Raw genomic sequence first — 25,162 nt, 5'->3', positions numbered from 1 at the left:
TCGAGTTTACAAAAATGGGTTAAGTCCGTTGGGTTTACTAGAAACCAATGATGTTCTACATACGCTTGAGGAAAGGGGTACATCTGTTATTAAACGTAATATCAGAAATATTAAGCACCGTGGTCATCGCTATAAACCGGAACATCAGTGTCACATGCAGTCATTATCTGCGAAGCATAAAACACCAGACATAATTATCTCTCACTATCCGCGAATTAGTGTGTTCGATCCAAATAAATATTATGACCTAAGAAACAATAACGTCACTCCGTTAATTCCGTGTAAAAGCTTGGATAACTTAAGCCAAAAAAAGAAAAGCGGTGTCATCAGAGACAAAATAAGAATCGGATCCAGTCTTCAGGACTTGCTTGATGATGGAAAACTTAAGTATTATTCATCACCATCTGATGAAAAATTACCAACGCAGTGTAGGGGAGATAACAGACATTACTATTCAGTGATAGATGCTAGACAAAGACCCGTGGAACGGCGTGTCTCCCGCAGCAGTCTAGCGCCAGGCGTTGGAGTCTATCGGCAGATCAACAACGATGGCATTGCTGGCAAAAATGAACCGGGTATGATTTTCAACGTAGTTATTGCGTTCATTTTTTTCATTCTATTTATTTTGTATATAACTGGCTTTTGCTCGCGGCTTCGCCTGCGTGAAAGAGTTTTCCGGGATAAAAGTCCTGCTATATATTTTCCCAGAATAGAAAGTAGCCTCTAACCTTCCTAGGGCCTTAAACTATATTCACTCCAAATTTCATAAAAATCCGTTCAGTAGATTTTAAGCAAATTGATCACATACAGATAGACAGCTTTTGTGCACTTCGTTTTATAATATGTATAGATATGTTTTAGTTATGCTCGTTGCCCGTAAATGTATATTTGGGTAGGCTATAAAAAATCTGAATGTATTTACTTATTATATTAGTAAAAAATATTTTATTATAAGAGTGTAATAAACTAGGTTTCCATTGTGAGTTATCATTACCGTCCTTTTTGATGAACAATCAAACTGCGAGAAAATTCTTAGTGTTACTGACCTTTAAGGAGAAGACGGGGTTGGAACGGCAAGAACCCTTTAGTCAGTCACATTTGGCAATTAACAGTATGATTTTATGACAATGGTACTAATACGATTGAACTGACATTCGTGCTGGAAACATTGCTATGTAAAGCGTGCAAACACCACCACACAAAAATGATGTTAACTATTTCTAATACATATTATGTATTATAACTAGATTTAGGTAACTCGATATCCCGTTCATTTGCTGTCTCAAAATTGAAAGTAACTAGTAACTAGACACCTGCGTACAATTTTCTCTCAGAATGGCGAATAACATTGGAAAACTTTCAATTTTTCCTTCCTTGTCCGCTACAGAAAGGTGTTACGTTAAATGAATTGCCTGATCTTGTATAACAAGATGTAACAGACGCGGGAAATACACCGTTGTCTCTATTGTTGTCATAATGTTAAGGCCACATACAAATAGCGCATCGGTTCATGATTTCTCATCATTGCTAATCTCTTTTTTAATTTATAAAGGTCGAGTGATATTGCATTAATTATTCAAAACAAAACGATTATAGTGTTTTTCACTTTTTAATATGCACTCTGAATTTAAATAAAAATCGGTTTTGTTTACATTATTTACTATGTTAAAGCTTGTATAAATCGACTTTCATTTTCAAAAGATGTCAGTAGGTTTGGAAACATAATGTGATAAAACTTGAATCTCACCATATCTACATATTAATTAGATAGACTTTCATTTTCCGCTTTAATATAAGTATAGCTCGATGAGTATCTCTGTATCTTCTGTATATTATACTGATTCGCTCTAATTCTCTTAAACCACATATGATGTAAGTATGTGTTACAACCTGGTATCAACAGAGTTATGAGTGCATTGCGTTAATAAGTCATTTTGCCACATTGAAATCATTTTATAACCGTTCATGAAACACATTCCACTTGTTTACATGTTGCTAAATTGTTAAATTGCACGTTACACTGCACACAAATAGTAGTAATGTCATCGAAATTAGTATAATTTTGTTGGGCGAGGCGGTGTCGCGTCGCGCGTCCTTTTGGTTCAGATAGTATGGCCGCAACAGGACAAGCGTATACAGAAAAGCATGCTAAGTAGTTTATATGGAGTATGGCTCTGCGTTTATGATGTGTTATGAGTGACGCACGCGGCGCGGCGCACCGGCGACGTGGTGCGGCTGGGAAGCGAGTCGGGGCAGAGGCCGGAGGCGTCCGGCGGTCGCGGCGCGGTGCGTGCAGGTTCACTGGTTCAGTCGACGCCACGACTTTGGGCGCGTCCTCCTGTCGCCTTCGTGTTTATTTATAAACTCGCGCGTCACCAACATCTGATAAACTGTTTACTATTCATGTTGTTCAGTGATTCCTAGTTTTATTCATAATGATAGTGTGTACATGCTATTCAGTTTGACGTACAGTACCTACTAAAAGTGATTACTTACGTCTAATTTCGTATCGTGAGTAAAGAAGGCGGTGCTTTATTTACGTCACTATCCAACAGGTTCGTATTCTATATTGGGTATTGCATTACAATATACTTACTACAAATGTATTAATTTTCTATATCGATTACTTAAATTGTTATAAATTATTAAAAATAATTTACTTTTATGTTCATACAAGGAATAGCTTATTTATAATATATACACAGATGTATTATTAATAAGTAATATAAACAGTAATATAAAGGTATCATCTATACATAAAAAAATATTGGAACGTCGCAAAAACACTTTAATTTACTTATACTGGGTTAATTTTGCGATATACCTGCCATGGGTATTATAAACATAAACAAAAAATGTAGCAAAACTGAATGATACAAAATATAACGTTGCTTCGTTTTGCACCTTGAAATTATTCATTGTAAAATAATAACCTTGTTTTGTTCAGTTATACTGAGATTTTCCTTAATCGAGCTACCTATAACATGCTCAGGATATTACTCAGCAATCTACCTAAAACTTGGACTTTGCCTGCCTACGTTATCATTGAATATTGTTTGATTTAGGGACACGAAGCAAACTTAACCTTGGATATAATATAAAAGGATCGCTCAATTGTAATAAAGATTGATGCTTCCAAATAAGATGACTAAATAACTACTTATATATTTTTTATTACTTCATAAATTACATACATCAGTGTGCTATAGTCATCATCCAGCCCAGTTAGTTTAATTGAGTCGATGCTAATTCATTTATACTGTTTCGCGTACTATTGTTTCATCTATATAAGGCTGTTGCAAGGTTACTTTGGAGGTGAAGAATGGAATTAGGTATATTTGAGAGCAATTTTAATTGAAATGTGCAAATTATAGTGATAATATTCTGGTTTGTTTAAGTAAGTGATTATTGTAGATAACTCTGATTCCCAAATAAAGTCTTTGGGGTAATTACTACCAAAGTTTACTTACAATGCTTAAAAAATAAAATGCTTACGTAGGTGTTACAAAACATGATGTTTTAATTTGGACGATTATAAAATATAATATCAGTCCTTTATTATATATTGTTCACCTCGCTGGCCTAGTGCGGATTGGTAGAATTCATACACCCTAAATATTCCTATAGAGAACTTCTCAGGTATACAGGTTTCCTCACGATGTTTTCCTTCACCGTTAAAGCAAGCGATAACTCACAAAAAATACATATAAGTTTTTAGAGAAGTCAGAAGTGTGTGCCTTTGGGGTTTGAACCTGCGGACATTCGTCTCAGCAGTCCGTTACACCCCCAACTGGGTTATCACCGCTCTCAGTTCGACGATTATATTCGGAAAAATATAGATATCAGTAAAGTAACTCAGCTATACATAAATATTACAGTTAATATATCTCTTTGAGATCTAAAAAAATAAATTTACTGTTATACTATGTTGTGCTCGCGGCTCCGCCCAAGTGAATGATCAAAAGTGGTCAATATGTTAATTCACGACATGGTTTATTAGGTGTACGGCAGCAACCTACATCACACAGCGCGGTGTTAGCGCTTTACGCCACACGAATTAATTGTATTAATTTGAACAATCAGTTCACGTTCGATCATCAACCTGTTCGCTTGTACTGATTACCGTTACCATTACCATTTTACCATTTAGACTAGTTCAGTGTAAATAAACCATATTTTACCGGAACTTTAGTCTCACATTTACGAACCAAACGTAAATACTTGTACGGACACCAAACCCCATGCATCTGGTACCTGACACCTGTATGTCGAACGTTAACCAAATCAGTTTCATGGCTTCTGCATTTAATTTTCATAACATCCAAACACAGGCATATGTTGGTGCCACATAGATCTTTCCTTATTTTTAACCACTAACTGTGTGTGCATAACGTGTTAAATATTATAAAGTTTGAGTTTATACAGCGATGGTTGGTAAACGGTATCTAATGTCAGATAATAAGACAACCGCGGCGAATTTTCAGCAATTTATTATTGCAAATATTGTATACTTCGATGAGCCAAAAAAATATTAAAGGCGTAGTTTCGGCTGGATTCACGCATAATATTTACCAATAATATATATAAAATAGTGTATCTATCTACCTAAAATCTATAATTTAGGCAAATCAGTATTTAGGTTTTATGGTAGCTTGGAGAACCTGGGGATAACGTATCTTTATTTTGAGGTGGCCTCAAAATCATAAATTTCACCTATTTTAATTTTGAATGTATTACTTATAATTTTATAATATAAAATACTATGTAATTTAGGTTTAATTAAAAAAAGCACATCACCGCGTCTGTCTACTAAGTCGTAATATGGCCTAATAATAATATGCTGATATATACTATAATGTTTCCAATAGACTCCATAAGAATACTTTGTGAAAAGGATTTCAACAGGTTTCGGGGAAAGAATTTAGAGCTTATTTTGAATTGAACACATATTTTTGTATAACATGTAGTACGTGTAACATTATTGAATGACGCCCATTCATGAACCCTTGAAGTTTTTACTTAAGTTAATAAAAATATATTTTAAACTTATTTAAGAAGATTTGGTTGGGGCTCTGTGCCGCGGAAAGCTTTTTCTTGATAAGTAAGTATTTTCCCGGGATAAAAAATAGCCGATAGCACTCAGGAGCGATATAGCTTCCTATTAGTGGAAAATTACAAAATCTTTTAGTAATTCCAGAGATTAGCGCGTCCAAACAAACTCTTCAGCTTTATAATATAAATATAGACATATCATTCTACAAGATTTATTTTTAAGATGAGTGAGTTTTAAAAAATATATATTATTATTTGTAGAAAGCGAAAGCACAGGCGAGGCAGGATCGGGCCACCGAGGCTCGCTGCGCGGCGCCAACAAGCTGGCGAGGCGGGCTCGTTCATTCAAGGACGACCTGCTCGAGCGCATATCCAACATGCGCTCGCCGGCACAACAGCACCATCCGCCGCATCTCTCCTCGGCGATCAGGTACATGTCTACAATTATTGTTATATTCGCCGATTCCTATAAACCAAACGTACTCAACATTTTTATTTATAGAGACCACAGGAAACCGAGTTAGGGTGCCTCGGGCCACAATGTAAATTTATGGATCCATTTAAATGTAGAAATAGGTACTTAATAAAAAAACTAAGAATATTTTAATTAAATGTATTCAATACTAACTGATTTTATTCTTATACAGTTAGCTTACATCTCAAGTGATCTTAGGAAAAGTATCATTCGTATAAATACATCTTTATAAAATGAATTATAAAATCTTGTGAAATTTTAAATATAAATGCTATAAGTAAACGATTTATTCTCCTGCACTTTGCATGAGGTACAGCACTATTGTTAGGGTTGGTAATTAGGATGTCGTTATACATTCGGTTCCGTTTTAAATAGGACACGCAAGTAAATTCTCGTGAAAGTTTATCCAATGAAGTGTTATTATCACGATACAGGGGTTATCTATTCAGAAACACTGCTTGCCGAATTAATACTACGAATGTAACAGAAAAGTATTATAGATTAGATAAATGGCATTTATACTGCGGCTGTTTTTGCGGATGCCTATAACATATTCCTTGTATTTTGTTACTTATACGCTATATACATAATACGTTCATATGATAATAAATAATTAAAGGGTCAATGCGAATGTTATGGATCACGTAGAATAATTTATCCACTGATTAAAAGTATATTGTGATAATTGAATTAAGATGGCGTATTCTGCTTGCGGCTATTTCATTACAACATAAAAAATATATACCCACATAAATTGTTAATAAAAACAATGAAATACCTACGTGGTTCTTATTAGTACATGTGTTTGAGCCATCATGATATTCCGTACGCTGTAGTATCTTGTTATTATCTAACACGATGTCTGCTACAATATTTTATCTTGCTTGTTGTGTATATTGCGATGGAATCTTCAAAGTGTATATTGTTTCTTATCTTTATTGATAAATTTACATACATACGTTATCTTTACTGACAGCGACATAAGAAAGTGTCGCTCAAATGAACAGCAGTTATTATCTCTGGCAGTAGTGAAAAGGCAATGCAACTGTCCGTGATGTGTGTGTAATTAATTAAAACAGTCACGTAAAACGCATAGACAGTGTCATAAGTGTATTTGTTAATAGTTTGTCGGGTCGTAGAGTCGGTCTCGTTGGCGACTGCGATTGCGAGGAGCGAGGAGTGTCTGATCGGCCTGCCTGCGCCGCCATCAGTGCACTTGTTAATGCAGACATTCCACTAAATGTGGATGTTATTATGAGTCACAGTCGCGCGTTAACAGTGTCTCGCTCATTAGTACATTGTCCGCTGAAATCTCATTAATTTAGTGCGTGCAATGTTAAGTGATTACATTTTAATGCCCGCTCGCTGAGTGTTAGCGTGACCGAGTCGTTTTTATTTATTGTGACGCCGGTGGACACTAGTTTTTTTTATGGTCGAATGAGGTTGTTCGAAAGTAGTTCTCTGTGTCTGTGTACAACGCTCATAAAGAAGCAGTGAGTTCAGTGTTCTTTACGGCGGAGGCGCGGAGCAGTGGTACTAAAGTGATTCTGCTAAATGTCGAACGCTGTGCGGTCGCCCGTCGGTGACTGGTTCAACAAACGTACAAATAAGTTGCACCGGAGATTCATTTATAATGGAAAACGGTATGATTTACCTTGTATTATGCAGCTGCAGGTACGACGCTGTTGTCGGGGTGCATTGCCCCCAGCGGTTTGTAAAACAAACGTAAAAATATTCGACTACAGCCCACTCAACGGGTATTAGGTATTTCTGCGTACGGATTTTGTTCGGTCTAAAGATGATCCATTGGTTTATAGACGCTAGTGTTTTGAATGGTCTTTACAATATTTATGGGTGGATTCTGTCGCTTGAAGCGACACTTAGCGGGGTAATGGTGCGTTTGTTATATCGATCATGTTTTTGTTAGAGCACGCACTTATACCGAGTGAACCGGGACATCTTAATTGAATATCAAAATATAGCTTAGTATTGTATTCGCGGCGCGGTGTTGGCTTGCATGCAAAGTAGCTTCTTTCGCAATACATTCCGTGCGTTGACATTTTTATGCGATTTATTATTATTTTATAGGCGCGTACTGTATTTAATTAAACAGTTACCAGGTTTGTTTATTTAATTTTAGGCTGGATTCAATTCTTCCAGGTCGATATAAAATTGTCGCTGTGGTCAAATTTAAAATTGGTAATTGACATTAAGTATAAATGCTTCAAAATGATAAATGGACCTTGAAGCAATTAAGTAATTTGGAAGACTATACTATGTATATATAGGTCATTGACATAAAACTAAATGATTCCACATTTTTTTAGTTTATTGATTAATCTAAAGACTTTAAATATTATCCCGTTAGATATTGTTTTTGGTTACGTAATCCGAAGCTGGAATGTTATTGTTCAATAAAAATAAAACATGATACGGTATTGAGTTTTTTAGAATGTTGATATTCTTCTATTATAAGTGTTTTTTTTATATTTTTTTATTAAACGGTATCTCTTTAGATAATAGCCACTCTCTATAACGGATTTTTTATATTTTAGGATAAGAATTTATTATCAAGGCAGTTTCAATAAGTTAATCGTTTTAATTAAAAAACATATCTAAAATGTCAGTGCAATAGTCGCCACTCCCTCGCACAATATCGCTGCTATACTTACACACTCGCGTACTACATGCATAAAAATAATCTGATTTTTTTATGCTTTCATGTTATCTTGACGTCTTTATAAATATATTTAATCTCGAATAAGTAATGGATTTTATAAAAAGAAGTAAATATTCAGTTTTTAATTAAGGGTTATTTTTTTTTCATTTATTACTTATATAATCTGTATCAAGTAGCGAAGCCGGTTTTAGTAGGTATAAATTGCTTCAAAATCGTTCCAGTAGTTTCAGGTCGAGCTTAATCTGGATTAATGTTTTGAATTGAGAAAAGCATTTCAGAACACTCTGGATCCTATACAATTTTGCATTACCTCACACACAATATGCAAAAAATTTCCTGATGTGAATGTTGAATTTTTAAGATTGTTCTGTTCCTTTTTATATGCTCGATTTAAGTAGGATTTAAATATATGTAAGTAAACATCTTTTACTCAATATTTCGCAATAGGCAAATTTTTTGTGGTTTATATTTTTTATTTGGATACAGGCATTTATCGGTGCAAAGACGTTATATCATCTAACATTAAATAAAAAAAATATATAAACTATAATAATTATAATTAATTGTAACCCAGTATCGTACATACCCATCATCGATGCATATTAAGTAACTAAATTCTAATAATGATAATTCTCTAAATAACCATTTTTCACATTATTTATAAACTAGGAGACTTATGTGTTGTAAAGTTTATATAAAAACCACAGATTCCGATGAATATTAATGGCGCTTATAAGGTGTCGGTTATGTTAGTTGATTTTGTAAAAGTGAAAAAGTTTTAAAAGTACGCAATTTGCTTTAGAGTGTGGAACTTTACTGATCATTAATAAAAGTTAAGTAAGTACCTCGTGTGCCTTAGTTATCTTTATAAAGACTTATATATAGTTATTGTAATTGCAATATTTAATTGTTAGATATGATTTTAGTGGTCTCAATTTACAGAATTTGGTGGATGGATAAATTAGTATTAAAATTCTAAGTACAAATTAACTTGATTCAAACATTTGTCTAATTTTGTTCGAGTAGCTGGATAACTAAAATGAATTCAGAAGAATTAATTGTGATGTCACGATTTTACCAATTTAGTTGATTACTCTATGTTATATCAGGCTGCATGGCTTTGGCCTTTGCGTTTCTATAAAAGTAATCGTATAACTTTCGTAAGTTTTATGATACTGTCATATTTTATTGTTTTCATTTATATTTCGAGTATATATTATTTTCAAATTAAAGTTATAAAATTAATCGAGTATCATATTTCCCTTTCCATATCTAATTCATTTTTCAATAATGAGTGGACGTGTCGCAAAGGAATTGATTTTTTTAAAAGGGAGATGATTATAGACAAAGAAAAACAATAAAAATAACGTGATAAAATTTATATAAACTTAGAATAAATTCTGGGTCTTGTGAAATATTGAGTAAAATATAGCATAGGTTAACATATTTTTAAATCCTATAAAAGAAATTAAAAATACTTAACAATATTGACTATTATGTATCTTTAATATATTTTTATAGACAAGCATTAAAATTCAAGTTCAGATGCTTTTGTGAACATTACTTACTGTCAACGTAAGTCGCTATTCTCGATAAGATACTTTTAATGGAACGGGTAGATAAAAAGTTGTCAGGATGGTACATAGAACATTATTTTTGTATTTATTTATAAAAATAACAATGGCCAATGAACCACACGGCCGGCCTTGTTTAATACGGCTATGATTCTTCCACAACCGAATACGTATATGCGATGTGTAACACATGTCACACACACAATGTGCCAGATCGTTAGGGTATTTTTATGAATAAAACTTACGTTTTCCTATATAGATACTTGTCTAATGTAAAATGGTTCTAAGTTAGGTTATCATTTCTGACTATCATGATATCTATTTAAACTCTTATGAAATATGCAAGAACTATCCTGACGCGGTATTAATATTACATTGCTACTGAACTATTTTACGTGATATTTTTGTTGCAGATCACATTCCCCGCTTAGTCCTAAGCTTCGGAACATGGGGGCTAAACCCAATCTCAATGAAGAGGGGGAGGTCACGCCCGCCAAGGAATTGGAGCGTCTGGTCAAAGAGGTGATGTCTAATGATTTTTCTTTGTGCTATCAATATTGGAAAATGAGTGGTTATTGATCTAACATAATTATTTTCGCAGGTGACATTTGGGTTGAAGCATTTTTCAGACGTAATAACAAAGAGGAAATTGGAAATGCTCCCCGACAACGGCACTATTGTGTTCGAGTCCATTGCGAACATACACAAAGGTACTTAAAGCAGCAATTACTAAAATTGTAAAAAATAATTATTCCCTTATTTAACTTGACTGTTTAAACAATCGTAATCTTTAGGTATGAGTTACCTTGTTTCCTTACAAAATTTTATATTTTCATCATGAAACGACTGGGCATCAGGTTTTAATATAGTGACGTTATGTTTACAGCAATAAAACCATACTGCAGCCGGTCACCCGCCTTTACGAGCGCTGTGAAGCGTCTGTGCACAGCGTTGGCGATGTTACTGCGACTGTGCGACGAGATAACAGCCGTCAGCTTCCGCGCCGACGCAGGCAATGAGGAGCTAGACACTTCTGCAGATGCGTTGTCGCCGGAGCACGTCAGTTCGGTGGTGAAGGGCGTGACGTCGGCCGTGGAGGAGGTGGCGAGCCTCGCGCAGCAGCACATGAGCCGCCCCGCGCTCTCGCCGCGCCCCGCGCTCGTGTCGCCGCGCGCCTCCACGCAGAGGAACTCTCTACCAGGTTACTTCAACTATCACGCTGAACTTCATTTCACTCAATTATATTTTAAAAAAATAATTAGAGCGAAATGTGTTCAGACTTGTTTGTATAAATATAGCCAGTAATCGGGATAAAGAAATAACTCTGACAGCAAAAATCATCCACCTTCCCTTCTTCATGCATTCTGAAACAGTTTTAATATTTTGTTGTTATTTAACAAGTAACTTTTTTTAATGACCGAACTCATTTGCGTACTGGACGACTAGGTTATAAATATATGTGACTAGCAGAGACCAGTTATTCTGTAAGGATGCGATTCAATTATCACTTATCAAAATGACCTACTTACTCTCTTTCCGGTCTTTAGCTATAAAATATAGAATTTTGTTAGAACTCAGAATCAGTTAATTTGGATGTAATTCTAGCGTGCGTCCAGACAATATAATGCCCCGCAAAGCATGGGAGTGATGTATAGTATTCTCAATTGGCAACAGCCGTTTTAAATTTCGTTCTTTTTTACATTTTATTACATCGCAGTGGTTTCCATTATGCTTACAAAAAATATTCAGCAGTTGCATAAAGTTGATTTGGTTTCATATTCCGTATTCAATGTGTCCCTTTGTTATCTCCGAGAATTAGTTTCATATTTCATATTATGTTAATTCATGGTATAATCACATTCTCAGTTGTTTCTCGTAAATAATATTAGTATTTTGATTTCAATATGAAAGTGATTGGTGGCAACATGGATTTATTTGCCATTTGATGCGTGTTTTGCATTTTAACCAATTTAAAATGATAACAATATATTGATGAATAATCGGAAAACCGTGTCAATGTTCGAGTGTAAAAATGACGTAAATATGTAACAAATTACAATAGAACAAGTAAGCAACAAGCCACAGAGGTAGTCGTAATGTTTTAATTCATCGAGGTTAATTTGTTAATGAAGAGAACAGGCGGCCTAGATTGGCGATATTTGATGCCATTTCATAACTAAGCTCACAGACTCACGGGATTAAACGGTCAGATGTGTGCAACTCCACGCTCGTACCGGATCGAATACGATTGCGTTCGTACAGTTGTAATTGCTTTTCTGACATTGAAATATTTTATTCACGCCAGTTTTGAAATCGTAAATTTCGGTCGATGCCCATTGTAATTTGATCAAACCAACATTTCGGTTTGATTCGTATATAAATGTGAAATGAATGTGCAGTATTTTATTTCTTTCACTCGATGATGTTTAAAATTAATTGCTTTATCGGCTATCTTTAGCGGATGTCTGTCGGACTATAACAATAACATTGAACGTTAGCACAGTTTCTAAAGGCACGCATTAGTGGAGTCACTCAATATCTAGCTTGCAACCCATACTTACCGTGCGCTTTGTTTACTTTCTCATGCAAAGTTGCCGTTAAATGAACCATTCTTTACATTTCTATTGCTTTCAGTTTATTGCTTTCCACTTAAAATTGTTTCGATAGGGATAAATGGTCGGGTAAAAATGATTATGTTTCGTAGAATTACGAAAATAAATAATTTTGTGGATTACGATTGTTAAATTATGAATATTGCTGCGTGCCTCAAAAAAAAAATACAACCTTCATTTCATATCTAATTTTCACGTCTCCAGAATTGTAATTTTAGTAGAGGTGGATACTATAGAGAAGCCGAATACCATCTTACAATTTACCTTACTATTTCCTGGTACATGGAACAAATATCAGCCAACGAAGGATGTTATGATATGATGATGCATTTACGTGCTGATGTTTGACGTGCCGAACTATTTCATCACCATTAATTCTAAATAGAGGGCATCAAACCTTCAAAAACCCTTAAATCTATCAAGGTATATTTTTAAGTGTTAAATAATTACAAAAAAGATGTGTGTGTACTGGTAATAATAATAATAATAATGAAATGAGAACTTTGTTTACCTAGAAATGCGTTCGTAAACATGTACATTGAACAACTAATAATGAAGTGAGTAAATGATGGGTTTATTGTCGTCGCAGACATCCCGCTGACGCCGAAGGAGCGCTCGCTGCTGACGGGCGAGGCGAGCGGCGAGGCGGGCGTGCGCGCCTCGCACTCGTCCGAGTCCGTGCTCGACGCGCCCGACTCGCCGCCGCCCAAGCCCGCGCGCCCCGCCAGGTCAGCCGCGACCACTGTACAGCACTGTCACACTCGTTACAGACCAAAGCCATTTTGTTATCTTTCACGTGTGATTCTTGTAAGGACATAATATATGGTTCCTCCTAAACATGCGTAATAGCGAGCCAAAATCTACCTAACCATAAATAATAAAATTTATGTATTTCTAGTTTTCATTCAATAGCTAACTCTCGCTTGGGTTTAAACTCTATGTAGTAGAGTTATAACGGGTACTACAGGCCAGCTAACAATATTGGGGATACGCATATATTGTTAGCTGATACGCATGTATTTGATCAGCATTACGCATTATTTTATTGACGTACAGTATCATTCTAAACACATTGGTATCCATATGTATATGGATACAAGAAACGTGATACGTACCGTGTTCCGCGTCATCGAACAAACTCGCGCATTTAACACTACCGTGATAGTCTATGCCATATTCACCGTAGGGAAGGAAAAACCTAAATGTAAACAAATACTAATATATTAATACCTCCGCAAATAATGTCTCGGAACACAACAGTTTTCCCTGAATATGGTAAAGGCGCTCAACTAGTGCACCCACTTGTGCCGATGCCTTGCTTAATTGCCGTGTGTATTCCGTCGCACGAAATAATAGAGAGCAAGCCTATCGCCATGTCGGAAACAAACTCCAGACTTCGAACTGATATATTATGTGTATATATATTATATGTAGTCGTTCTGCTCCTCTTAGTATTAAATAAGCGTAATATGGTAAATCGGTAATATGGTAAAATATGATTAGTGAGATAGGTTACATTTGTGTAACAGGAAAATAGAAAAAATCGAGTTGGCCCCGCCACTGCCGCCCAAACGCAAGTCCAACGACACCTCCCTACTGGGCCTCTCCATCGATAGGTTCGTATCTAATGTACTTACGTATATTTATTTTATATACCTAGGTTTACTTTTAGGGCAATAATAGAATTTGAAACTTATATCTTGGTAAAATTGTATAAATATTATTTACGTATTAAAATACCTCGTGGTTCGTTTTCGTGCAGCAGTATATTGCGCAGAGGTAAGCAGATAGAAGAAAATCTCTCAAATATTTTCGAAGAATTCTGTAATGATTGTTTTACAAGGTGTTCCTCAAATCGAAAATAATAGTGTCAGCTCATTGCTGTTTGTTGGTGGACATGAATGGACAATGCGCTAATATTTAAACGGACTGTCAGCAGTCTTAACCTACCCCCTAATAAAATATGATGTGTTTCAATATTTATTTATGTTTAATAAGTATTGTAACGTGCATGTTTGTATGTGCGGCAGACTGTCGCTGCAGTCGCACAGCAGCGGCTCGCTGGACTCGATGCTGAACGTGTCCGCGGACGACGAGCGCGCGCACGACCACGTGTTCATCACGCAGCCCAACAACGAGATACTCGGTGCGTAACGATGCCTTATATACTATACTTATACACAAAAATAATTGGCATATGATTGAACCTGTCTAGAAAAAACTTAATCATGTTTATTACAGTTAGTTTTTTCGACCTCTTACTGTCTGCTGGCCATGATTTAGCAAATATCAAAAATGATATAACTGAATGACGAAATGTACATAGCCTATAACTTCAGGGTTGTAAATTTAAGTTATACGTTATGTAAGCGGATACTGTTATTTTGAGTAATACAGAGAGTCCGTTGGTGAAGGTATGTGTATTTGTTTCCAGCGCTGTGCAGCTGTAACAGCGTGGGCGAGGTGCGGTCGTCGGTGGAGTCGCACGAGTCGCACGTCAACTCGGCGCACATGCATCCGCACTCGAACCACAATCGGTACGTCCACCAGTATGTACAATGTTGATTTTTTTTATTTTATACATTATTTTCGTTGCTTGTTTTGATTACAGCACCAAGTCTCGTCGTTGCTTTTCTCATCATGTTGGTATACTATCATTTTATGCATATTGTTGTTCTAGCTTATATCATTTGTATGATTTCTAAATCACATTACAGTGTTACATCATTCGTCATATTGAATGCCTTTGTTTATGTAGGGTCGAGGTAATGAGGACTATCTTATATGGGAGATAAGTTGAAAAAGTGTCCAGCAGTAAGAAGCAGATTACAACTCATAAACACGATGGCTCTAGCGTAGCAAGAGGGTATGACATTCATTTAGCTGTAGTAAACAGGGTGAAGTGTGCTGAGTAGAATAATTTTGAAAAAATGATGCACAGTAAAGCGGAAACTTGTTTTCTTGTTTAATTTAATTATATATCCTACACTTATAACTTATGTCGCTATCTTTAAAATTGACCTATTTCCTACCGTGGTGCAAATATAATTTGACGGACACATTTTCATATACAGAGATGGTTCTTCTTGCATCTACCCTCCATATTTCTGTTGGAATTTATTTAATTTTTGGTACGTCTTGTTTCCAGTTTCTCCAATGAGTCCGGCTTCGTGTCCGTGGGTCACGCGGAGATCTCCACTGAGCACAGTTTCACATCGTCTTTCTCTTCCCATCACTACTCTAGCCATACGGACAGGTACATTCGGTGTATTTATTCACGATTTATTTTTTACATTTGTGTTAATTCACTGATAATTGCACAAATTCATTCACTACTTTGTCGTTATAATTGTTTGTTGTTCATTCATTTTGCATTATTTTCTGTGTTTTTCATGACAGACATATTCAACGTAACGCTATGCAAATTATTTTTCGACTTTGTAGGTTTCGAGCTTAGAGTACCAAATTCGTCTCTATGGCTCTTAATTTACCAACACATGTTTAATTTTGTGGCGGTTACAATCAAAATTAAATATAAAAATGTTTAGCACTGCGTTGATGTTGAATATGTGTGTACAAGCTTTTTGTTATTGTTTTTGCAGTACTTTTAACAGTACAGACTGTGTGACCGAAATGAAGTGCACAGTACAAAGCTTTGAAAGCCGCATGAATGTAACCAATATGAACTGTATAACTACGCACCATTCCACAAAGTGAGTGTCCTTTTTGTGTAATATCACTGTACAGTACATTATTAGATATATACTTACATAAAGGTTAATTTTAGATTTTAAATTTTGTCATTATTCGTTCTGTGTAATGTTGCACTAACGTATCTCACGTCGAGTGTTTTAACATTGAACGAGTTTTTGGGTTTTTATGGTAATCACAATTTAGTATAGTACCATACTAGTATAATAAAAATCGATTGTAAATATAATTTAATTTGGCTTTATATGAAAAAAAAATGTGGCGACAGTAAAATTTTGTCCTGGTTTGGTTCGGTGAAGTGACATTAAGTAGAAAGAAATAAAAGATTTATTATTGAAACTAAAACAGTATAACATGTAACAAGTAGTGGCATATGTTTTATTTTTATTTGGTTTGTAGCTATTTTGTTATGGTTCACTGAATTTAATAACTATAGAAAAGTAACACCACATTTTGAGCACTTATTTAGACAGATTATCATTATTTGTTTGGGAATCCGTGGCCTGGATTCCTTAGTGTTATAGCTGATCAGTGGTACAGATGTGCTACATACAACATGATTATTTACGGATGACTGATGGTACTTTGTTACCCATAAACATTTTAAAATTTATAGTCTGAAAATGAAGCCGTATACGTTCTACAAAAATTCCAACATTCAATAACCCATATAATATCAACAGAGAATATTTTTAGTTGTATATTAGATAAACTTAATATTAGAGAACATTGTTCTATTGTCTAAAGTTAAGACTTTTAGTCAGTGACGAACATTGCAAATAGTCAGTGTTTGTAATATATTGTATGTGTGCAGACTGGCGAGCATCACGTCGGACGAGAGCGAGACTCCGCCCGAGCTGCCCGCCAAGACGCGCCGCAACATCCGCGCCGACGTGCAGCAACACTTCCCCAACGTCGAAATTAGGTATCGACATTGACTTTTGCCTCAATCCCATATATTTTCGTACAGCTGCCATAATTATGTCGACTGGTGAGGAATAATCATCTATCATCAATCGACAATATTTGGACAAACCTTGACTTATCATCACTTGCTGTGTTACTTTGTCCTGGTTGTATGAACATATCAATCATATGAATTGCATAAATTGAAGTACCCTGTTGGAAGGCTGTTTATATTTTTATGAAAGTCATTATGTCGAATAATTGTCACGCGAATTTTATGCCGTCATGCTTTCGTGGAGTTGGCATTGTTTGGCCATTATGGGAGTTTATACTTTAGACGCTTAGTACGTACTTTTACTTTGGTTTACATTGTTTTAATTCCATCTATGTACTTATTTATCTTTTTTATTGGTTGCAAATACAATTAGAATATTTATTAGTCGGAGTGTTGTGTGTGTTTACCTATGTTTCGTTATTAGTTTTCGGTATGTTTCGTATAGAATGATATGTAAGTAATGAGTATCGCGTGTGGTGCAGGGCGGCGTGCTCGCTGCACGGCGAGGCGCGCAGAGGTGCGCGGCCGCACACGCTGGCCGACCACCACCCGCCGCGCCCGCCGCCGCTGCCGCTCAAGAAGAAACACAGTCAGTACCCACTCCGCTCTTACATTCATCTATCTACTCATACCATAATGAAGGGTCCACCAGACACTGTGATTACGTTTTTACTCAATTTACACACCTTATATAATTCTAAATCGTTATTACAATTGAATCTAGATAATATATAAACATAAAGAGTGTATTTATTCAGTGTAAAAACGTTTCATAGCGATACATAACTTATTTTTTTCATTGATCAATGGTTGGTGTACTGTATAATTTGGAGATATGGGATAAATTCTAATCAACTCACGGTTCCGTTTACGCTGGTCATGCTGTGGAACGATATGGATGAAACATGCATGCTTATGTGTTGTTATGCAAACTGTCAAGTGTTTGAAGAATCGATGTGATGTTACCTCTGAAGTGTTGAGAAGGATGGTACTGTTTGTAAGGAACGCGCACGTGAAATGTTTCCGATTATTGTTTCAATGTCACGCCGCCCTGTGTCTGCTGTCATTCACATCATTCACAGTGTCGACATTTTATAAAGAGAGCTTACTATTGGTTTTGAAGTTTTCGATCATGTCTAATGAACGTTAAATATGTGTGAAAGCAGTACCAGTGTGTTTTGCTAGGACCACAAAAACACCAATTCATGCATACTTATCATGTGTTACACATGACCTAAACGTCAAAACATATGGTAGAAACACTCATCATGTTGAATTTTTTCACCGGCACATTATAATCTTATGCTCCCATCTACTCCCGGGATTGTTTGGTACGTTTATATGTGGGCTATAACGGCATGTTTGTCTGTTGTGCCGGTGCGGCGCGGCAGTGTTCCAAAGCGTCGCCTACAGTGGTGAGTGGATCAATGCATGCTATGGCGCTATCTGGTACACAATCAAATAGCAAACCGAACTTTGTATTGACTCGATACGTTATTTTTTCTATATAAATTGTAGTGCATTCGTTCGTCGATTGCAGAGTACGTTTTACATAGAAAACTATTTATCTAAACGATGTTAATATAATGATTCGATAATGTGTTTTGTTAATTCTTATTCATCCAAGGTTTCACTCCAAGATCTGGGACATGTTGGAGAAACGATCATTACGCTTATAGTGCTCACCACGGCTTTTAGATCATAAGGATAAATAATATAATTTTATTATTCATACGCAGACTGCTTCTATGTGAAACTCAAACTCACTCTTGTATACTTTAGATGTAACTTTCAAACTCAATGATCTCATTATTATTTTCATTGATGTCAATGCACTTAAACACATATTTAAAATTTTATTTATTACTATTAAAGACTAAGATTATTATTATCAGTATTAATAAAACATAATAATATTGACAAGTAACACGTCCAACTAAACAGGCTTGTTGCCCCCAAACGAAATGAGATCACAGAGCTTGAGAATCATAAGACGGCCGGCTTGCTTCGACATGCAGATGAGATGTATCGCTTCGCCGCTTCCTGTTGCGGAGCAGTAACGCGGGCGCCGCGGCTCGTTATCACGTCGGATGATTAATGTTATTAACGCTTCGACTCCGCGGCCTTCACCCTGACGGCATCAGGCGGACGAGTGCCGTCCAAGCTTTTAGTGTATCTTATTATTCACTAACTGTGAGGTGTGTAGAATTCACCGCTGTAAATATTAGTTTTTATTAACGTCAAACCTGGGTAATTAAGCTTTGAAATGTAATATATGTAAATATGGACGTAGTGTGGATGTAAGACTTTTCAGAAAATAAATTCAGCAGAGTTTTTTTTCTCATAAATTTCTCGCCATCTAAGGCATAAATTGCATTTTAACGTCCTTGTTACTAATTCTTGGTATTGTACTATTTAAAATATATCGTTTTCTAAAACATTTATTCACAATTTTAATTAGTAATTATTCAATCTTTAAACTACAAGTTGCCCATACGTCATCGGCCCAGGATAATGGTTCCCCTTGTATAAGAATTTGGAAGGTAGTCGTTTTGCGTACGGACGGTAGGACTCTTGCTGTTTAGCTTTATTTACAAATGTAATGTAAAGAGAGTAGACTACAATAGCGAGTGCAGCTCTAAGCAGAAGAAGATAAATTCCTTTTTCTTCAAGACATTACAAAATTATACATAGTACGGACAGGGCCCGCTTACCCTGGTTTGACTACATTGTAGGTGCACCGCACATCAGGCTGTTACGGGCACCGCGAAGCAAACATGACACAAGTATTGCTTATACTAGGCTCATGTACCGGCTCGTTGTCGTATAGCACATTAGCTGTAACATGGCGGTAGATCATTGTCTTGTGAAGATCAGTGTGTGAATTTTACTACACCTTGTTGCGTTTATTGTGTTATCAGTGATGACGTAAAGATGTTTGTCCAGTAATGGCGTACATGGAGATGTTCGGCAACTGCAGCCACCCGCCCAACAACGGCTGCGCCGTCTGACATGTTCCGACATTCCATTCATACCTACAATTTGGCCAGGTAATGTGTCATTTGTGTTTTGTAGTACTAGTAAAAGAAAATTTGTAAACAGTTTGTAATGTGAGGCATAGTCAAATTGTAATATTTAATGTGTCAGTTACTGTTTCACTTTCTAGTCCCAAATATTTGTAACCATGGCTAAACATCGTGATTCAAATTTTGTAATAAGAATAAATAAATTGTGAAATAAGACAATTTGTAATAACGAAAGCGTTGACTATTACAGTGCCCAGCAAACCAGCACGGGGATAATCAGCATGCAGCGTCATCAGCAAGTACAGCGTTCGATTGCTCAGTCGTTTACTGTTCAGCACTTTGGAAATCCACCGCTCAGGTATACATTATACTTTTCATCTACTACACCTAAAATATTGTTGTAAAAAGTCTGATAAATGCTTGCAAGAGGTTTTAGCCATTAGAACTGCTCAAAGTGTGTCGCTCTTTATGAACGTATTTTCTACTACTACTCACTATGTACAGTCAGCCACAAAAGCAGCTGAACAAATTCAAAACTTTAAAACGTATTTACACATTAACTTCAACCTAACTATTCTTTTGTCTTTATCTAAAATAAAGTAACATCCTATAAAGTTTATTTTAGTGAAGAAAATACGATTGTTTATATGGAGACAAAAGTTAAAAGGCGATTTGCAATTTTGAATTTGTTTAACTACTTTTGTAACTGAGTGTACATAGTCGACTGTTTGAGTTGGAAAACATTTTTGTTTTTTTCTTAATAGTGACAGTAAACATAAATCCGGTAGGTACTAGAAAAATGTTTAATCGGTCTATGTGGTAGAAAGCGAAACGTAATTACAAAACGACAATCCCGAATACAGGCTATAAATTTGTTTTTTCCAGTGGATCCGATGACAGTGTCAGTTTAACGACGTCGAGCGGCACGAGCCCGCTGCCGCCGGAGCTGCTTCCGCGTTGCCGCCCAAAATGAATAAGAACAAACAGGTTAACATATTCAAATATCAAGCTTCATTTAGGCGGAACAGTTATTGCTAGCAACAATCGTATGCAATTATTACTAAAAATATTCGTTAGGTTATTATTGCATCATACGGCTTAGGCGCAGAGGTGAACTAAAACCCACATGCAATTATAGCACAAGCTAATTCCCACTACGACTGACGACTTATAAGATTATTGCTGAGATCAGGCGAGTATTGCCTGTCAAACCGGACGAGAATTGCCTCTATTGCGCATTTACAGATGAGGGATCATTTTTATCTCCTTTCAAGAATGGCATGTCGTGCCAAAAAATTACTCAATAAGTAAACATCACTTTGAAGTCCTTATGCACCCGGCTAAGGTGTATAATCCTGAAATAGTGATAGACAAATTTTTAAACATTAAGAATTATTCTGAACATTATGAGGTAAATAACATAATTAACGAGAGGATGTCCCCATAACCATATAATTATTTACTTGTAGGTTCAGATACATTCGAGCAACGAATTGCTGCCCCCGCCGTCACCGCGACCCTCTTCTCACAACAGCTCTGCCGATGAAACTCTATTGAATAACATCGTAAGTGAATGTAATATTACTTATAACTTTGAAAAACTGGATAATAATGTTTAATAATTATTTTTATAAAATAAATATAAAATTATGATGTATGAATATTTTACAAGTGAAATAATTGTTGTATTTCCAGAACTCTGATGACTCGTTTGTGAGCACGACAGTTCCGGGCAAGTTCCGCTGGAGGACGAGCTGGAGATGCTCGTTCAACAGCCCACCCGTCGCCTGTACCCTCACAGGTATGATAGTTGTTACGATATATTTTTATGCATTGCTGATTTAGACATTAATTGTATTTTTAAGTGATCAAATAAACTTGGTTGTCATCATGTACAATTTGCGAACGCGGTGCGCGATTAGATTCAAGATTCCTATTTGATAATTAGTGATAAGGCCTTAGTCCACCACGCTGGCCTCGCGCGAATTGGTAGACTTCATACACCTTCGAAATTCCTATAGAGAACTTCTCAGATGTGCAGGTTTCCTCACGATGTTTTCCTTCACCGTTAAAGCGAACGATAAATTCACAAAGAATACACACATGATTTAGAAAAGTCAGAGGTGTGTGAACTTGGGATTTGAACCTGCGGACAAATATACATTAACTCGAATAACTGAATGATTTCACAGCGAAGTGAAGAAAGTACAGAGCCAGCTCCGGTGAACAACGAAAATTCAGCGAGCCCCTCGACCGGCGGCGGCGACTCGGAGGACATCATCCTGCAGACCGACATCAGCTCGTGGCTGGTGCTGAAGGCGCCGAGCAAGGACGGCCCGAGGTGCGCGGCGGACACCCCGACGCGCTCATCGTGCTCGCCACCAAGGCTACCAAAGGTGCGCACCGCGTCTCACATGCGAACATTGCATTGTCCTTGAATGAAACCCTAATAATCACATCCATATTTAAAATCAGGGTACAGGCATGAATGCATTTGGGTAGCTCTGTGATTTCCATACATTCGTACATTGCTTACTTCTTCCAACTCGGTTCAAACACCGATATGAAATCGGTTTCATTATTATTACATTGAAATCAATTTTTTTAATTATTCTTTAATTAATTTTAAATTATCTAAAGCAATGAAATAGTTGCTAGCATAAAGAATAAATATTTAATGTGAGGGTAGCTTATTTACAAAATGATAATTATCCTGAAGCTATACATATAGGCAAGTTAATGGAATCATTTAATAAGCCGGTTAAATCTTTGTAAACTTCTTGATCATATGCTTCTAACGGCCTAACCTCTGAACTGTCATGCTTTCACTTTACAGAGACGGACGAGTGTAAGTGGTTGACTCATTCTATGAATCGGGGCTGAAACAAACTCGCTGGTTTTCTATTTACTAATATAATATTAGCTATGCTGATGTTGCTTGTCAAATATGTATGATGCTATTTTTCTTATTAAATTGCACATGCCAAAATCCTTAAGTGCACGAAAGCAGAAAATAGATTATAATTGAAGCCGAAAAACTAACGCTTGATTCACAAACACGTTACGGTGTGCAATCGAAATTTCATCATTTAGAGTACATAGTCTAGAAGTAGTCGCAGCTTTCTGGCCTCGTAATACAAAGATTGTTGATATTACGAATTATTTTGAATTTATTCTAAGTCGTAACTAAGTAATGTTGCATGCGTGCGTTAATAAAATATATTCGCTGATATAGTTGGTATTTAAATTTCGACTTCGCATTATAAACTACAATTTTCGCACAGCGTCTTTTGAGCTTCAGCACAGCATGACAGGTGACGTAACCTTTGTGGGCTATCAGTTACATTACTCGTATGGGATATGCAATATTTTTTACCTACAAAAATATGTCACCAGCTTTAGTTTAGCTTACTTAAAACGATTAGAACGACTTATTCCGAGGCCACTACATACAAAATCAGTCTCATAGTCACTTGACTTCGGGATTATGATTTATAGATGTGTTGTCCCTATGCAAGTGCGTTTCAAAAGTATTATTGAAAACAGATATGGCCTAAACGCCATTAGTTAGTCTTGTCTTCGTGTTAGTATTCAAATTATGAAAATAAAAATACTATTGGTTTATTAAATTTTTTATGTTAAATAATATAGTGTGGGACAAAATAAATCAGTTTAACAAAAGTATTATATTGGGGTCCACTAATGTGTTATATAAGTATGTTATCGCATACGGCGAAATTGAATACACGATCCTAACGTGGACCTTTGGATTGATAGCAAAACTGAACCAATCAGAATAAAGTTTGTTTGACATGCTAATAAATGACTTTTGATTGGTTTATTCTTACCATGGGTCGGTAATTGGCATCCGGAAAGAGTCGTTCAGTAGTAGTAGGTGTGTGTGGCGTGTGCTGACGGTGTGTTGTGCGCAGACTTCGCGTACCAGGAGGCGTTCCTGGCGACGTACCGCACGTGGGTGCCGCCGGGCGCGCTGGTGGCGCGGCTGGTGCGGCGCGCGCGGCACCACAGCGCGCGCCACCAGCCGCTGCGCTCCACGCTCGCGCTGCTCACGCGCGTCGTCGCCGACCTCACGTACGTACTGTACTATGTACCCTATATTCCACTGTGCCGTCAATAATGCTACACGTCTAAATAAAAATGTAAACGGTACGCTTTTTTGTATAGGTTGTAGAAAACAAAAAGTGAAGTTGCATTTTTTATTACAGATTGGCAGATTTGGATGTTACCCTTATGAAAGAGATAATGGAGTTCATATACTGGCTGGTTGACATTGAGGAATTGGCCATAGCCAAAGCCCTGAGACAGATTCTAGTCGATAAACAAAACAGTTGCATTTCCAACAAGTAAGTATTATGCTAACATTTCAATGGACTAAAAATTAAATCATTGGACAACTTGGTTGAGATGTGACTTACCATAGTTCCAATATTAACAGAATATTTGTAATTTTAGACCAACAATAGATACGAATATGAGACGCCGTGCTACGGGTCAGTATCCCTGCGTCGCGACACGCTTCTCGACTTTAAGGCGACGGAGCTTGCGGAACAGATGACGTTACTCGACGCGGCGCTGTTTATCCGCATCACCACCGCCGAGGTGCTCTCGTGGCCGAGAGACCAGTCTGAAGAGATCGCCGAACCTCACTCGATTCACCGAGCACTTCAACAAAATGAGCTATTGGGCTCGTCCAGGATTTTGGAACAGGTATTAATTCAGATGTTGTTTTTGTGTATAAATTACGACCGTATTTAACAAGGCTACATTTATCAACGTTTTAGTTTCATGATATCATAGGAGGTATTTACATCCACTATTGTAGTGGAATGCAGGGAAAATAATCAGGACGAAAAAAAAAAGCGAAATTATTTATATTCCGTGTCGGTAACGAGGTATACTATAACTAATGTGGTACTTAGAGTTTACACAGGATTTTTTTGTAATATTGTAGTTCATTTACAGGAGGAGGCTCGTGAACGTGAGAAATACGCAAGCAAATTCCTAAAAGTGATGAAAGCCCTGCGAAAGATGAACAACTTCAACTCGTACT

General features: G+C 36.5%; 1 pseudogene; it reads left to right on the top strand.

The window, feature by feature from the left end:
• Positions 1–25,162, top strand: part of LOC119191004 — a 35,504-nt pseudogene that overhangs the window by 9,686 nt on the left and 656 nt on the right.

Source organism: Manduca sexta, chromosome 28, assembly GCF_014839805.1.
Source record: "Manduca sexta isolate Smith_Timp_Sample1 chromosome 28, JHU_Msex_v1.0, whole genome shotgun sequence".
Taxonomy (NCBI): domain Eukaryota; kingdom Metazoa; phylum Arthropoda; class Insecta; order Lepidoptera; family Sphingidae; genus Manduca; species Manduca sexta.
Note: the sequence above shows the minus strand (reverse complement) of the source record. Positions and strands in the feature narration are given on the sequence as shown.